Source organism: Somniosus microcephalus, chromosome 30 (genome assembly GCF_052327205.1).
Source record: "Somniosus microcephalus isolate GS21.2 chromosome 30, FLI_Smic_1.0, whole genome shotgun sequence".
NCBI lineage: Eukaryota > Metazoa > Chordata > Chondrichthyes > Squaliformes > Somniosidae > Somniosus > Somniosus microcephalus.
In genome coordinates this window covers 40,203,948-40,215,961 of record NC_141016.1, presented here as the reverse complement: position 1 = coordinate 40,215,961, position 12,014 = coordinate 40,203,948, and positions in this window count along the sequence as shown.

Sequence of the window (12,014 nt, the reverse complement as noted above, 5' to 3'; positions counted from 1 at the left end):
ACTGTGGCGAGCAGAATGTTTGGGGCTGGTGAGAGGAGGGAGGTGCCGTTCTGTAGCCAGTGATCCTGTCTGCAGTGTTGCGTCATTGTCTAGTGAATGTTACACTCTTGGCTGATCTGGCATGTGGTTCTTTGGCTGCTGATGGGTGAGGACCAGGAACTCGCTGCCGACGGAAGTGGTGGAAGCGGGAGTGTTTTCAAGGGGAGACGGGGTAGACACTTGAGGGAAATAAACTTGCAGGGCTACGGGGATAGAGCGGGGCAATGGGACTGACTGGATTGCTCTACAGAGAGCTGGCACGGGCCGAATGGCCTCCTTCTGTGCCGTTATGACTCGATGACTCATTGTATTTTCAATATGGTATCTGTGAGCTTCACGGACGCTTAGACAAGATGTTTAAGGCACGAACCCTTTATCCGAAGGTGGTGTAAAGCTGCTATTTACATGGTGGTCACCAATGGCTGCCCTTTCTAAATCCCTCTGTCCTTGCAAACTACCGCCCCCTCTCCAACCTCCCTTTCCTCTCCAAAGTCCTTGAACGTGTTGTCGCCTCCCAAATCTGTGCCCTTCTTTCCCGCAACTCCATGTTTGAATCCCTCCAATCTGGTTTCCGCCCTGCCACAGTACTGAAACGGCTCTCATCAAAGTCACAAATGGCATCCTTTGTGATTGTGACAAAGGTAAACTATCCCTCCTCGTCCTTCTTGACCTGTCTGCAGCCTTTGACACGGTTGACCACTCCATCCTTCTCCAACACCTCTCCACCATTGTCCAGCTGGGTGAGACTGCACTCGCCTGGTTCCATTCTTATCTATCCAGTTGTGGCAAGAGAATCACCTGCAACGGCTTCTCTTCCCGCTCCCGCATTGTTACCTCTGGTGTCCCCCAAGGATGTATCCTTGGCCCCCTCCTATTTCTCATCTACATGCTGCCCCTTGGCGACATCATCCAAAAACACATCAGTTTCCACGTAAGAACATAAGAATTAGGAGCAGGAGTAGGCCAATCGGCCCCTCGAGCCTGCTCCGCCATACAATAAGATCATGGCTGATCTGATCCTAACCTCAAATATACTATCACTCTCCATCCCACCCGAACCCATGTGATCTCCCGGGAGAGGCGAAAAACCAGATTTAAAAAAATCCAATGGCCAATTTGGGAGAAAAAATCTGGGAAATTCCTCTCCGACCCATCTAGGCAATCGAAACTCATCCAGGAGATCACTCTGTCCCTATATTTTCTACAGTACTTACCTTCTGTAAAGGCGATCTCCACCCCAGCCAGGAACAGCAATAAAACCATCTCCTGAAATCTAACAGAATTAGAACACAGTAGGAGCAGAACCAGGCTACACGGCCCCTGGACCCGCTCCACTACCCACAGGGCCATGACCATTCCGAACCTAGACTCATGTCCAAATTCCTGCCCGCTCCCCGTAACCCTTAATTCCCTTTACTTCTAGGAAACTATCTATTTCTGTTTAAAATTTATTTAATGATGTAGCTTCCACAGCTTTCTGGGGCAGCAAATTCCACAAACCTACCACCCTCTGAGTGAAGAAGCTTCTCCGCATCTCAGTTTTGAAGGAGCAGCCCCTTATTCTAAGATTATGCCCCCTAGTTCTAGTTTCACCCATCATTGGGAACATCCTCACCGCATCCACTCGATCAAGCCCCTTCACAATCTTATATGTTTCAATAAGATCGCCACTCACTCTTCTGAACTCCAATGAGTAGAGTCCCAATCTACTCAACCTCTCCTCATATGTCCATCCCCGGGATTAACCGAGTGAACCTTCTTTGTACTGACTCGAGCGCAAGTATGTCTTTTCTTCAGTATGGACACCAAAACTGTATGCAGTATTCCAGGTGCGGTCTCACCAATATCTTGTACAACTGCAGCAATACCTCACTGTTTTTATATTCTATCCCCCTAACAATAAAAGCCAACATTCCATTGGCCTTCTTGATCACTTGCTACACTTGCATACTAACTTTTTGAGTTTCGTGCACCAGGACCCCCAGATCCCTTTGTACTTCAGTACTTTCCAGTTTCTTGCCATTAAGGTAATAACTTGCTCTACGATTTTTCCTGCCAAAGTGCATAACCTCACACTTTCCAGTATTGTATTCCATCTGCCAAATCTCTGCCCACTTACTTAGCCTGTCGATGTCCCCTTGCAGGTTTTTTATGTCCTCCTCACTCACTACTTTCCCTCCCATCTTAGTATCATCTGCAAACTTTGATGTGTTACACTCGGTCCCCTCCTCCAAATCGTTAATATAGATTGTAGAGTTGGGGACCCAGCACTGACCCCTGCAGAACACCACTAGTTACTGATTGCCAGTCTGAGAATGAACCATTTATCCCAACTCTCTGCTTTCTGTTAGATAGCCAATCCTCCACCCACGCCAGAATATTACCCCCAATCCCGTGATTTTTTATCTTGAGCAATAATCTTCTGTGTGGCACCTTATCAAATGCCTTTTTGAAGTCTAAAAACACTACGTCCATTGGTTCCCCTTTATCCACAGTTCTTACTATCAAACTCATGAATGAAGTTTCCCCTCCCCTGATTGGCTGCCCAGTGCTTACCTGATCCCAGCCGGCACATCGCACTAACTACGCCGCTGGATCAGGCAAGCACAGCGCGCCGACAGCTGAGCCGGGCCAGTGACAGGAAATCCAAGCAGGCCCAGGCTTTAGCTGTCGGCGCGCCGGATAAGTGCACATCAGGGGGCTTGCACGCGCGGCAAGCCCCCGAACCTAATTTCTGGGCCATTCTTCGTATCCTCTACCGTAAAGACTGATACAAAATATTTGTTCAGCGTTTTTGCCATCTCCATGTTTCCCACCATTAATTTCCCGGTCTCATCCTCTAAGGGACCAACATTTACTTTAGCCACCCTTTTTCTTTATATATAACTATAGAAACTTTTGCTATCTGTTTTTATATTTTTTGCTAATTTACTTTCATAATCTATCTTCCCTTTCTTAATCAATCTTTTAGTTGTTTTTTGCTGTCTTTTAAAGACTTCCCAATCTTCTATCCTCCCACTAGATTTGGCTACCTTATATGCCCTTGTTTTTAGTCGGATACTATCCTTAATTACTTTACTTAGCCACGGATAGCTATCTTTTCTTTTACACCCTTTTTTCCTCAGTGGAATATATATTTTTTGGAAGTTGTAAAATAACTCCTTATATGTACACCACTGATCATGTACCGTCTTACCCTTTAATCTATTTTCCAAGTCCACTCTAATCAATTCCACTCTCATAACTTCATCGTCTCCTTTATTCAAGCTCAGCACGCTTGTTTGAGATCCAACCCTCACCCTCTAATTGAATATGGAATTCAACCATGTTATGGTCACTCATTCCAAGGTTGCTTGCCCCCTGGTCAAGAAACCCATCCCTAATACACTCAATGAACTCATCCTCAAGGCTGCCCTGCCCAATTTGATTTGTCCAGTTAATATGATAGTTAAAATCCCCCATAATTATAGCTGTTCCCTTATTACAAGCCTCAACTATTTCCTGATTAATACTCCGTCCAACAGAGTTGCAAATGTTCGGAGGCCTATAGACTACGCCCATTAGTGTTTTTTTCCCCCTTACTATTCCTTATCTCCACCCAAACTGTTTCACTATCCTGCTCCTTTGACCCAATATCATTTCTCTGTATTATAGTGATTCCTTCCTTTATTAACATAGCCACCCCACCTCCCCTCCCTTCCTGCCTGTCCTTCCTGATTGGGAATTAAACATACCAGGTTATTTAACAGTCATGGTCACCCTGCAGCCATGTTTCTGTAATGGCCACAAGATCATACCCATATGTAGTTATTTGTGCCATTAACTAGGGCAGCACGGTGGCATAGTGGTTAGCACTGTTGCCTCACAGCACCAGGGACCCGGGTTCGAATCCAGCCTCGGGTGACTGTCTGTGTGGAGTTTGCACATTCTCCCCATGTTTGTGTGGGTTTTCTCCGGGTGCTCCGGTTTCCTCCCACAATCCAAAGATGTGCGGGTTAGGTTGATTGGCTATGATAAATTGACCCTTAGTGTTAGGGGTTACGGGGATCGGGTGGGATATGTGTCGGTGCAGGCTCGATGGGCCGAAATGGCCTCTATCTGCACTGTGGGGTTTCTGTGATTTCTGTTTCTGTGATTTTGTTACGAATGCTACGTGCATTCAGATAAAGAACTTTCAAATATGTTTTGTGACACTTATTTCCTGTTTTTTCCCCTTTTACTACTTTACCTTTTACTCCATACCTTCTGTCCCTTCCTGACACGTTCTGTTTTTTAATTTCCCCACTGCTACCTATGTCTATGACCTTCTCTGTTGTCATTTTTATTATTTGCTCTCTAGAAACCTCCCCCCGGCACTAATTAGTTTAAAGCCCTCTCTACAGCCCTAGTTATATGATTCGCCAGGACTCTAGTCCCAAGCACTGGACATGTACGCTGATGACACCCAGCTCTACCTCACTACCTCTTCTCTCGACCCCTCCATTGTCTCTGATTTGTCGCGCTGCTTGTCCGACACCCAGTACTGGATGAGCAGAAATTAAATATTGGGAAGACCGAAGCCATTGTCTTCAGTCCCCGCCACAAACTCCGTTCCCTAGCCACCGATTCCATCCCTCTCTGGCAACTGTCTAATGCTGAACCAGACTGTTTGAAACTTTGGCATCCTATTTGACCCTGTGCTGAGCTTCTGACCCCATATCCTCTCCACCTGATCTATTTCCACCTCCATATCATCGCCTGTCTCTGCCCCTGCCTCAGCCCATCCGCTGCTGAAACCCTCATCCATGCCTTTGTACCTCTAGACTTGACTATTCCAACACAGTCCTGGCTGGTCTCCCACATTCCACCCTCCTTAGACTTGAGGTCATCCAAAACTCGGCTGCCTGTGTCCTAACTCGCACCAAGTCCCGTTCACCCATCACCCCTGTGCTCACTGACCTACATTGGTTCCCAGTTAAGCAACGCCTCAATTTTAAAATGTTCATCCTCGTTTTCAAATCCCTCTGTGGCCTCGCCCCTCCCTATCGCTGTAATCTCCTTCAGCCCAACACACCCCACGATATCTGCGCTCCTCTAATTCTGCCCTCTTTAGCATTCCTGATTATAATCGCTCAACCATCGGTGGCCGTGCCTTCAGCTGCCTGGGCCCTAAGCTCTGGAATTCCCTCCTTAAACCTCTCCGCCTCTCTCTCTTCCTGAAAACCTACCTCTGACCAAGCTTTTGGTCACCTGTCCCAATATCTCCGGATGTGGCTCGGTGTTAAATTTGTGTCTGATTACGCCCTGTGAAGCACCTTGGGCCGTTTTCCTACATTAAAGGCGCTATATAAATGCAAGTTGTTGTTGGCAAGCTGCAGATGATTTGGAAATGAGTTTGATGTCAGTGCCAGTCTTTTTAAATGTTTGTGATTAAATTAATTGAAAGATCAACCTTTTTTCATCCCGTTAAAAGCTGCCATTGTGGCGACACGCCACCATTGGACATAATCCACTCACGGCGGCACGGACAGTTTACGCAGGCGCACTGCCGGCAGCAGCCGCCCCCAGCCGGGGGCCCTTTCCTCCGGCAACTTGTTTCCCACAAGGACAGGCTGCCGGGAGCACTTCCTGTCTGGGGAGTATTTAAGTGGTTGCACGGGCTTTTCAAGCTCTCTCTTTGCCATGATGTAGATTAAAGCAGTTGTGTTTCACCAACTCTGGTCTCGACTCCCACGTTTGCCGCGATATCTCAACACCATTCTGGTATTGAACAAGGCTTGGTCCAAACAGAGACTGCCATTAAGTTACAAAATAGTAGTGCAGGAGCGGAGGTTCCTAGCTGAAGAATTGAGATCGACGCAGAGAATCAAAAACAATAAAATTTAATGAACAAACGAAGTTAAACAGTAAACTGCTGGATACAATGCAAATAGGTCTGGTCTGGTTGAAAGCCTCTCTAGAACTGCTAGAGGGTTCCGAGCACTGACATCATCACGTTCTTCCCGCCATTGGGGGAAATCCCGTGACGGGCGGCATGATGTCATCATGCGGAGTAAAGGAAAGAAGCCATAGTACAGTTAACAGATACATTAAAGGTGCAGCCCCCGGTTGCACTACATTGCTGTTAAAGGAATTATAAACAATTGTCCTGAATCCCCTGGTGGCTCCGCCACAGTAGACACATTGCAGGAAAAACAGAACTAGTACAAACAATTCCCATTGTTCCCGTCGCTGGCTGGGGGTCAAGGCTGAGAACATGTGTGGACAGTGATACCGGGAGCTCAGCCATTCCACAGCCATCCGAAGGTGTGAATCCAGTCTGAGGGGAAATCTGGGGAGCAGAAACCATATTTACCAAAGATGTGCGGGTTAGGTTGATTGGCTATGATAAATTGACCCTTAGTGTTAGGGGGATTAAATACGTGGGGTTATAGGGATCGGGTGGGATATGTGTCGGTGCAGGCTCGATGGGCCGAAATGGCCTCTATCTGCACTGTGGGGTTTCTGTGATACCTCGGTGCTTGTTACTTGATACGTAATGATTATAACATGAACGAGGTTCCATGGCATAAAATCACAGCACTGGCTGCTGTTCGCCAGTCTCCCACAAAGCGGCTGAACCAGAACCTGTGTTGTCTCCAACGTACCTCGCTCTCATCTTACAGGAGAGGCACAAACCTGATCGTTTCAGCCAAAGATCCAGTTACTTATCAAAGAAAGAAACCTCGATTGCTGGTTCTAGTTTTGTTTTCAAGTACTGGGTGGTGTTGTTGTGCTACTGTATATTATTTCATGTCTGAACAAACCTGTCTAATCGTTTTAGTCTGTATCAATTGGCCAATGTGTTATTTTACTCCTTTGGAACCTGAGGGTTTCGGCTGTTCAACTCTGAATATGAGTTGGGAGAAAGTGCAAACTGCAACAGACCCTGCTCCATCACAGATCAAGAGGCTGATGAACAGGTAAACTGAAGCATTTGAAACTTAAGAAGTGAAACATTCGGAGAAGAGGTTACAATGAAGGTGGCGGAAGGAATATATAAAACTGACAATGGTCAGCAGGGCACAATAAGTGTTTTCAATGCTTAGTGTTGATGTTCAGGGTCAATATTACAGTAATACAGGTCCTCCTAACAGGTGAGAACTTGTATTACTGGAATGTTAGCACTTGTAAAAACAGAATGTGGTCTACCCAAGAAGACAAATGCTGGCATGTCCAGGGATAGGGATAGGGGCTGATTCTGACATTTTTTTTTAATTACTATATTCAGTAGTTTATTATATACATTCTTAATACATTGCATATTAGTTCTAACAAGCTTATTTCTAAAAGAAAGCTGGAAGTGTTTGAAGTACATACACGAGTGCTTCAGCGAGTCACATTCCCGTCATTCTCCCAACAGAGCACGGTTTTCTCTATAAACAATGTTTCAACCTCCTCCACAGCTAAAAGTTCATTCAGTGAGCTCACACAGCAGTCATGCTCTCTCAGCATCTCCGGGTATGCAGCAGACACATGCTCAATCCGTACAGGACTGGGGTGAGGAACTTCAGATCTTGTTGCCCAACAGATCGGATTCTGCCCAGAGCTTCTTTTCCTCTGTGAAGGAAGAAGCCTCCATTTAACCAGTTGAATTCCCTGCAATCCTCAAGCAAGATTCAAAATTGGAAGAACTTTTTCGCACAGAATAGTGTAGATGTGGAACAGACTCCCAACAAAAGCGGATATTGCTGTGCTGATGAACTTTTTCTCTCTATTTGGGCATGGGCGATGCTGGCAAGGCCACATTTATTGCCCGTCTGAGTTGCCCTGAGGTGGTGGTGGCCTCTTTGGATCTGTTGCCATCCTGGTTTTGATGCTGCTCCCATGAGGATGTTAGGGAAGGAATTGCAGGACTTTGACCCAGTGACAATGAAGGAATGGCGATATATGCCAAAGTCAAGGTGCTGTGTGTCTTGGAGGTACTTGGTGAAGGTGTTCCCATGGTATTGATGGGAGAGGTTGCAGGGAGGGAGGTGCTGGCACAGTGTGTTGATGACGGAGGGGGTGGATACTGAGCACAGTGCAGGGGTCTCGCTGATCCAGGAAAGCCCAATAACCCTGGCTGCATATGGCAGAAAGAATCACCTCATAACTGACCAACAGGAAATACATTCAGAATGAGGCATCAGCAGTGAAATGCTCCAACTTAGCTAAACCAAAAAGATCAGCAGAGTCTTCTGTCATCATTAAATTAGGATGAGGACTTTGTACAGAACTTCCAATTAAGATTAGGCAAGAGTGTGTGAACAGGACCACTGAAAATATTCAACTATTGTTTTTTAATTCGTTTATGGGATGTGGGCGTCGCTGGCAAGGCCAGCATTTATTGCCCATCCCTAGTTGCCCTTGAGCAGGTGGTGGTGAGCCACTTTCTTGAACTGCTGCAGTCCGTGTGGTGAAGGTGTTCCCACAATGCTGTCAGGGAGGGAGTACCAGGATTTTGACCCAGCGACGATGAAGGATCGGCCGATAATGTCCAAGTCAGGATGGTGTGCGACTTGGAGGGGAGCTTGCAGGTGGTGGTGTTCCCATGCACCTGCTGCCCTTGTCCTTCTAGGTGGAAGAGGTCGTGGGTTTGTGAGGTGCTGCCAAAGAAGCCTTGGTGAGTTGCTGCAGTGCATCTTGTAGATGGTGCACACTGCAGCCACGGTGCGCCGGTGGTGGAGGGAGTGAATGTTTAAGGTGGTGGATGGGGTGTCAATCAAGCGGGCTGCTTTGTCCTGGATGGTGTTGAGCTTCTTGAATGTTGTTGGAGCTGCACTCATCCAGGCAAGTGGAGAGTATTCCATCACACTCCTGACTTGTGCCTTGTAGATGGTGGAAAGGCTTTGGGGAGTCGGGAGGTGAGTCACTTGCCACAGAATACCCAGCCTCTGACCTGCTTTTGTTACCACTGTATTTATGTGGCTGGTCCAGTTAGATTTCTGGTTAATGGTGACCCCCCAGTATGTTGATGGTGGGGGATTCGGCGATGGTAATGCCATTGAATGTCAAGGGGAGGTGGTTAGACTATCGTTTGTTGGAGATAGTCATTGCCTGGCACTTCAGTGGCGCGAATGTTACCTGCCACTTATCAGCCCAAGCCTGAACATCGTCCAGGTCTTGTTGCATGCGGGCATGGACTGCTTCATTATCTGAGGAGTTGTGAATGGCACTGAACATCAGCGAACATCGCCATTTCTGACCTTATGTTGGAGGGAAGGTCATTGATGAAGCAGCTGAAGATGGTTGGGCCTAGGACACTGCCCTGAGGAACTCCTGCAGCGATATCCTGGGGCTGTGATGATTGACCTTCAATCACCACAACCATCTTCCTTTGTGCTAGGTATGACTTCAGCCAGTGGAGAGTTCCCCCCCCCCCGCCGCCGATTCCCATTGATTTCAGGTTTACTAGGGCTCCTTCATGCCACACTTGGTCAAATGCTGCCTTGATGTCAAGGGCAGTCACCCTCACCTCACCTCTGGAATTCAGCTCCTTTGTCCATGTTTGGACCAAGGTTATAATGAGTTAGGGAGCCGAGTGGTCCTGGTGGAACCCAAACTGGGCATCAGTGAGCAGGTTATTGGTGAGTAAGTAATTTATATAGCGCCTTTAATGTAGTGGAACGTCCCAAGGTACTTCACAAGAGCGTTATCAGATGAAAATTGACACATTAGGAACAAAAAACAGAAAATGCTGGAGATACTCAGCAGGCCAGGCAGCATCTGTGCAGAGAGAAAGAGAGTCAACATTTCAGGTCGATGACCCTTCGTCAGAAGAGAAATGAGGAAAATCTTGGTCAGAGAGGTCGGTTTTCCGGAGCGTTTTAAAAAGAGGAGAGGTGGAGAGGTTTAGGGGGGAGTTCCAGAGCTTAGGTAGAGACGGCTGAGGGCACGGCCACCAATGGGGGGGGGAGATGGACAAGAGTTCAGAATTGGAGGAACGCAGAGACCTTTGATGATTGTGTGGCTGCAGGAGGTTACAGAGATAGAGAGGGGCGAGGCCACAGAGGGATTTGAAAACAAGGATGAGAATTTTAAGAGGTGTTGCCGGACCTGGAGCCAATGTAGGTCAGCGAGCACAGGAGTGATGGGTGAATGGGACTTGGTGCGAGTTACGACACGGGCAGCTGAGTATATGGAGGCTGCAAGGTGGGAGGGCGACCAGGAGAGCATTGGAATAGTCGCATCTGGAAGTAACAAAGGCATGGTTCAGGGTTTCAGCAGATGAGCTGAGGCAGGGGCGGAGACGGGCGATGTTAGAGGTGGAAATAGGCGGTCTTGGTGATGGTGAGAGAGAGAAAGAAATGAAAGTAGAAAAAGCTGTAAATAGATTGGTCACTCAGCATCTGAAACTTGTCTGTCAGCTGCTGATTGACCCACTGTGTGATCCCTGGCCCCGAGCTCCACTAGTCACTAGTCCAGTGGAGAAGCGTAGTCTTGATGGCAGAGAGGTCTGGGAATTTGGAAGCTAGGTTTAAGTGAAGAGCCAGTGCTCACTGATGAAAACAAAGAACAGGCATGGTCGGGGGATGGGCAGTGGGCTCAGGTAACATTAAACTTGCAGCTTGAACTTGCAGTTAGGGATAAAATGCACCCACTATTAGAGCCAGGGGAACTTAAACAGCAGGAGAGGAGACTGGGGAGAAAAGAGCAAAGGATGGCCAAGGAGTTCCCTAGAGAGCTGCCAGGAGCCATGAGATTGCGACGCGAATTTATGAACTAATTTCTCTTATCTGGAAGAAGGAGAGCATGCTGGGGATCTCAGAGATGCTGTAATTGTGACCATCTTCAAGAAAGGTGACAAGTCTGATTGCGGTAATTACAGAGGCGTTTCCCTGCTGTCTGCCACAGGGAAAGTCATCGCAAGAATCCTCCTCAATCGCCTTCTCCCAGTGGCTGAAGAGCTCTTCCCAGAGTTGCAATGCGGATTCCACCCACTAAGGGGCACAATGGACATGAACTTCACCGCGCACCAATTACAAGAGAAATGCAGCGAACAGCTGTACAAGGCCTTCTTTGACCTCACAAAGACCTTCAACACTGTCAACCGTGAGGGATTATGGAGTGTCCTCCTCAAATTCGACTGCCCTCAAAAGTTTGGCACCATCCTCTGCCTGCTTCACGACGACATGCAAGTCATGATCCTGACCAACGGTTCCACCACAGACCCAATTAACGTACAGACTGGGGTCAAGCAAGGCTGTGTCATCGCACCAACGCTCTTCTCGATCTTCCTTGCTGCAATGCTCCATCTCACCCTCAGTAAGCTCCCCGCTGGAGTGGAGCTAAATTACAGAACAAACAGGAAACTGTTCAGCCTCCGTCGCCTTCAGCCCAGATCCAAGGTCGTCCCATCCTCTGTCATCAAATTACAGTATGCAGACGACGCTTGCATCTGCGCACACATGGAGGTCGAACTCCAAACCATCGCTAACACCTTCACCGAAGCGTACGAGAGCATGGGCCTTACACTAAACATCCGTAAGACAAAGGTCCTCTCCCAACCTGCCCCCGCCACACAGCACTGCCCCCCGATTATCAAAATCCACGACAAGGCCTTGGACAACGTGGACCACTTTCCATACCTCGGGAGCCTACTGTCAACAAGGGCAGACGTCGATGACGAAGTCCAACACCGCCTTCAGTGTGCCAGTGCAGCCTTCGGTCGCCTGAGGAAGAGTGTGTTTGAAGACCAGGACCTCAAACCCGGCACCAAGCTCATGGTCTACAGAGCAGTAGTAATACCCATCCTCCTGTATGCCTCAGAGACATGGACCATGTACAGCAGGCACCTCAAAGCACTGGAGAGGTACCACCAATGCTGCCTCCGCAAGATCCTGCAAATCCATTGGCAGGATAGGCACATCGTCAGTTTTCTTGCTCAGGCCAACATCCCCAGCATCGAAGCTTTGACCACGCTCAATCAGCTCCGATGGACGGGTCACATTGTCCGCATGCCCGATACGAGACTC